This window comes from Glycine max, chromosome 9 (genome assembly GCF_000004515.6).
Source record: "Glycine max cultivar Williams 82 chromosome 9, Glycine_max_v4.0, whole genome shotgun sequence".
Lineage (NCBI taxonomy): Eukaryota > Viridiplantae > Streptophyta > Magnoliopsida > Fabales > Fabaceae > Glycine > Glycine max.
Window position 1 is genome coordinate 40,879,411 of NC_038245.2, and position 6,078 is coordinate 40,885,488.

General features: G+C 33.7%; 1 long non-coding RNA gene across 1 annotated transcript; it reads right to left on the reverse strand.

Moving 5' to 3' along the window:
• Nucleotides 1-3,037: 3,037 nt before the first annotated feature.
• Nucleotides 3,038-4,671, reverse strand: LOC102668410 (uncharacterized). The gene is made up of 3 exons (XR_416051.4): nt 4,411-4,671; nt 4,170-4,235; nt 3,038-3,309 (listed from the first exon to the last, which is right to left on the reverse strand). It is a non-coding gene; the product is annotated as an uncharacterized lncRNA (long non-coding RNA).
• Between the last annotated feature and the right edge of the window lie 1,407 nt (nt 4,672-6,078).

Here is a 6,078-nt window from a genome sequence, read left to right on the forward strand (position 1 = left end):
ACCAGTGATCACCATAGAGAATGAGCTAATACCCCTCACGCACAACCTCTTGTTTGAGCATGAATCAGATTTGGATGTTGATTTTTTTTTCCTTTTGGTCTGCTGGGTCTGTCATGCTTTAATTTGATCCTCTGTTTGCTGAATTAGATACTGATATTCATTCAATACAGTTTGGATACTTCATTCCTTTTTATATTAGCATTTATTGTTGATTTATGTTTTGCATGTGAATCTAATGCCAGTTTAATTGAGATGTGAAAAGCTGCTCATGGTTTTTATTTATTCACTCTAAACCAATGGAAAGTTGATATCAGCTTTTAATGGTGGACCACTAGACATGTGAGTTATAATAGATTCATGGATTTATGCTCAGATAATCTTCAGCATCCTTTTATTTATACATTAAATTATTTTGAATTTTGAAGACAACTAGTCAATCTTTATCTCTTTTTTATTGTTACACATGAAAAAGAAGATGGACTCTTATAGTTGACTTTATTTTCCTAAAACCAGAGAAAGTAAACGTTATTTTTTTTTCTGGATTGTTTCTTGTTGTCTTTTTTTTTTATATTTAAAAAAGCATAAGCTCAAGACAATGCTGCCATATATGATACAAACATGGCAGTTTTCAGATTTTAACTGAGCACGAAGTAGATGAATATATGGTAAATAGGAAAAACAGCTTTGTGAAGGATGGAAATAGACCCATTTTTCCTAATAAATTCTTCATACATAGATTGCCAGGACCTCTATTCACGTGTCCAAACGAAGGCAGTTAAATAATTTGACAACTTTAATTTCTCCTGGGTTATCTGCATCAGGTAATCAAAATAACTCAAAAAAAGAAGGCTAATCATTTCGAAATCATATATTAGTAACCATGCAATTTTAATGGACTCTGGGCATAAGCCAACTTTTTCAAAGTCTGAAATTTTTGTTCCTTTTCATTTGTCTGCTGATACTTTCATAACATGTGTTATGGTAGAAAGTCATCTAAATTGCGGCCACCCTTGGCTTGCCTTAACAGCAGCAGCCACTTCGGAGCTCCTTCATTGTGATGGGTGTAGGGTGTGTTTAATCTCACATTGACCAGAGATAAGATCTAAGTAGTGCTTATAAACCATAGGCAATTCTCACCTTACAAACTAGTTTTTTAGGGTCGATTCAGACCCTAAACCCAAATTCTAATTATAATATGTTGAGAGTTTAGGGTGTAAGCCAATTTGCTAAAGTCTGAATTTTTTCTCATGCTTTCTTCATACATGGATTGCCTAAGCCTCTGTTCACATGTTCTAATGAATCTGGGTGTAAGCCAATTTGCTAAAGTCTGAAATTTTTGTTCCTTTTCGTTTGTGTGCTAACATGTGTTATGTTAGATGATGGGTGGGTGGGTGTTGGGGGGGGGGGGCTAAGTAGTGCTATAAAGTTTAGGCAATTCTCACCTTATAAACTGTATTTCTAGGGTTGAGTTTGAACCTAAGCCCAAATTCTAATTCTGATATGTTACAGACAAGATTGTTTGTCAGTTTCATTGCTATATGTTAAGTATCAATAACTTTATATGTTAGCATTATTTTATACTGCTGCAAGAGCTTTTTAAGTTCCATTCTCTATCTCTTGGGTTTATCTCTATCTACATTGTTGAGAGTGGTACAACATCGTTGCTTAGAATCATCGATGCACCTTTCCATGACGAGCTCTACTTTGCTGTTGCTAATCAACCTTGCTTGCTTGATGTTCGAATTGATGCAATGTATACAAAGCCTTCCAATCAGAGCAACTTCATTTGCAGACATCAAATTAAAAAAGTTATGCTAGAGCCTAGAGGGAAAAATAGCAAGCACAAGGTGGGTTTCTGTATGCTCACACAAGGGCTAGTTGAAGTTGTTAACATGTAAATTTAACAGTGGTTTAGTTAGACATCCTAACCAAACTGAAAGAGAGGGAGAAGTCAGAAGGTATAAATAGGAGGAAAACTATTGAGTTAGATTGGATTTGGAGTGTTGTTGGTTGGAAAGGAGGGCTAGTACTCCTGGAGTTGTGTGAGTTACTTTTTTTCCATGTTTCCGCTTGATTCTGCAATCATATTGATTTAGATTCAGGGACAAAAGTGATTTTCAACGTAAGTGCTATTTACTTTTCTCATTTGATTCCTATTACAATCATGGTTGCTTCAGGTCTGTTTATATTAGATTTTTAATGTAAAAATACACCAGGGCTAAGAAATACAAGTATCTATATTTCTGCTCTTAGCAGGGAATGATGTGGGTGGCTTATGTAACACATTAATTCTGTTCCTAGCTTGGTGGTTGTAAAAACTGGAACCAGCTAGGTTCATAAACATTTGTAACTATAGTACCACTGGTACTAATTTTAGATATATATAATTCTATTTTTGCTGAGCAAAAAATAAATAAAAAATTGAAGATATATCATGTAGCACTTTGATTCCTCAGAGCAGAGAGGATTGCAGTGGCTATTCGAATTCATAGTGTAGACATCCAACATGTTAAAAGTTGCATGAGATTATCAGGTCAAACTTGCCAGTTGCCACAACACATAAACATAACAAAATGTCACTGCCAACAAGGTTAAGGTTTTCTGCCTCTCTTTCCATTCCCAATTTTCCCTCTTTTCTTCCAAACCCCTCACTCTCAGCCCTCCATTCTCACTTTCACTCTCAGCCTCCATCCTTTGAAAATGTTTTCTCTGAATTCAATCGCATGTTTGCTTGATGAGACATTCACTTTGCGGTAAAAAATGGAAGACAATGGTTGCATCCCTAATGCAATAACATTCCAAATATTTATGTGTGCTCTCTTTGAAAAGTGAGGCTGATAAGGCAGAGAAACTTCTTTGTGAAATGATCACTAGAGGTGTCAAGACCCACTCTTGATCATGGCCGGCGCACAGACTATGTCTTCCTTAGTTTGGCCAGTCTATCCTATACAACCTAACCTGTAAAGAACACAATATATATATATATATATATATATATATATGGACAATTTCATGTACTGGTATCTCATCTCATCCATTTAATAACAAAGTGGATTATAACCACTAATCATCAAGTGTCTCAAAACATCACAAGTGCATCATCATCATATCTATAAAGGAGAGTCATTTACATTTCCAAAATAAAGGAGGCCCTTCTAAATCTAGTACTACCTTGGTCCCTATAGCTGCATTATACTGGAGTTACAACCAAAAGATCCATCAGACACAATGGGGACCTACCAAAAAGATAATCCAGTTCCTAGGTGTGTCAGTAAATCCCAGGAAATCGGTTACTCCACTACTGGGTATCTGAGAAAAGAAGTAAAATAAGGGGGTAAGTCACAAGGACTTAGTGAGAGCATAATATACTAAGCAGACATGAAAGAGAGCACCATTTAACATAAATCTTTCCATTTCCAAAAGATATTAACATGACATTTAAATAAATAATGAACGTAAATGCACTTGCTTTTCGAAATCACTGTACGCAAAGAATATACATTTAAGGACTTCTCATAATCTGGTATTCAACATAATTACTTTAAATAATCAAGCGTTTATTCTACTATGTGCACATAGACCACATTATTTCTTCGTTGTGGTGAACGGTAATTATATAACTACGGCATTTAGCTCGTAGGCTGCATTATCTCTTCGTTGCAGCAAACGGAACATATATTTATACTATGAGAATTCAACTCATAGGTTACATTATCTCTTCGTTGTAGCAAACGGCATATATCATTGTACTATGAGGGATCAACTCATAGGCTACATTATCTCTTCGTTGTAGCAAACGGCATATATCATTATACTATGAGAAATCATCTCATAGGCTACATTATCTCTTCGTTGTAGCAAACGGCACATATCATTATACTATGAGAAATTATCCTCATTATACTATGAGAAATTATCCCATAGGCTACATTATATCTTCGTTGTAGCAAACGACACATATCATTCATGAACTCAACATAAATAAAATTAAACAAACAGTTCAACATTCATCCTTATCCATTATCAAGATCTCAAAATAACTTTCAAAGCTCACCAAAAAAAAAAATAAAAAAAAATATATATATATATATATATATATATGTTCGGAAGTATACTTGCTTTTCTATAAATGAACTTTGAGAAAATCGCTAAGTATATTAGCTACTCACCTAAATAACGCAATCACTGACTTCTACCGTTGTTAGGAAGGTCAACCATAGTATTTTCCACAGAACCTAAGCATTTAAATAATAGAACAAGGGATTAGACAAAATCTCCAATTTTAGCTAACCTAGGGTTTTGAGAAAATCACAATAATCTCTAATACTTAGTTTTTAACTCTTTCTCACAGCCCATGACTAATCAGTGCTATAACATACTCATCTAGCATAACGGGTCATAAACATTTACCTTAAAGAGATCAAATAGAAAGACCAAAGAAACGCGTAGTGTTTTCTCCTTTTTCCCGTCACCTTCTCGTGCTTGGAAAAAAAAACCCAAAGATGTAATAAGCTTGCAAATTTCGGAATTATGGAAGGAGATGAGTGAAGGATCAAAAGATTAAATTTTTGGGGCAAAAGGGTTAGGGTTGAGAGGTGTGGCTGCTGCAAGAAGAAAAAGAAAGGAAGTTTACGGAAATGGGGAGCTCTCGGGAGTTTTAAAGAAACTGCAGGACGGTGTGTTTCAAGAGGCTTGGTGAAAAGATAACACACACCTCATTTCCATATTAAATAACATTTCTATTGTTCTTGACTTTACATGAATGGTTTGTAAATTTTGTATTTGTTTGATCAGAGTAGTTGGATTATGCAGTGGCCTCACTGCTGCTGATGTTTTTAGCATTCCACATTGGATATGCAGTGACATGCCTCAGTTATATATTAAGTTACATTTCTATTGTTGTTGAATTTAATTACACGAGTGGTTTGTATATCATTTATTTGTTGGATCAAAGGAGTTAGGCTACACTACACCATGGCCTAACTGTAGCTGATGCTTTCCTAGTTCCATGTTGGATGTGGAGAGTTGATAATTTTTTATTGTAAGTGCATATGATGTATGAAGATTTTGATGATGCCAAAAGATTGAAGTTATTCAACGTTGATTCAAGTCAAAATCAAAAAATCAAGAGAAACGATTCACAATAATCCTTTATATGTTAAAAGAATTTTTTTAAAAAATTGCAAATGTGTGGCCTTAAAAGACTTAAGTTTTTAAATCTCTTATAAAAATTTTAAGTAATTTTACATCTTTGAAAATTATGTATTTTTATATGGTAATCGATTACTAGAAGCAAAAATGTTTTTAAACAATTTTCAGAAAGTTTGAATTTGAATTTTTAAGCTGTAATGGATTATCATTGTTGTGTAATCGATTACTAGTCACAGGAGAGTTTTGATATTCAAACTAAAAAGACATGACCCCTCAAAATAATTATGTAATCAATTACCAATGATATGTAATCAATTATCAATAAAAAAAATTCAAATATAACTCTGAAAAGTCACAACTCTTCACAAGTTTTCGAAAGGTCATTGTTCACAATTTGGAAAGTGCACCAAATGTCTAAGTAGTAAAACTCGAAAGTCCGAGTGTCGGATTTCACAGGAATTTTGTGTTGTATTTTTTATTGTATACTTTTCAATTTATAAGAGAAGAAATAATTAAAGAGAGGGGGGAAGAAAGAATAAGAAATAATAACAGGAAATTATAGATAGTAGAGAGCAAAAGAATTAAAAGCAAAAGAATTAAATCGAGAATTCAATGGAATGCGAATGTTAGGACCTAACATGCCTTGTTTGCCTAGGATGTATGATTTTATGATTTTTCTTTATCAATTCAAGTGAATTTATTGTATCATATCTATTCATTTACTTCTCCTTTATGTCTCACGATGACAAGCCTATTTTATTTATCTATCCCCAAATACCTTTGAAAAGATTCAACAAATAATTGTAGTAAATTTCATGATAACAAAAGTGAGAATGAGTTCACAATCTACACAACACCCCTGAACATTGTTATCTGTGATTGAGTAATTGTAATAAATTTCATGAATTGTTCTGCACTACATTTGCC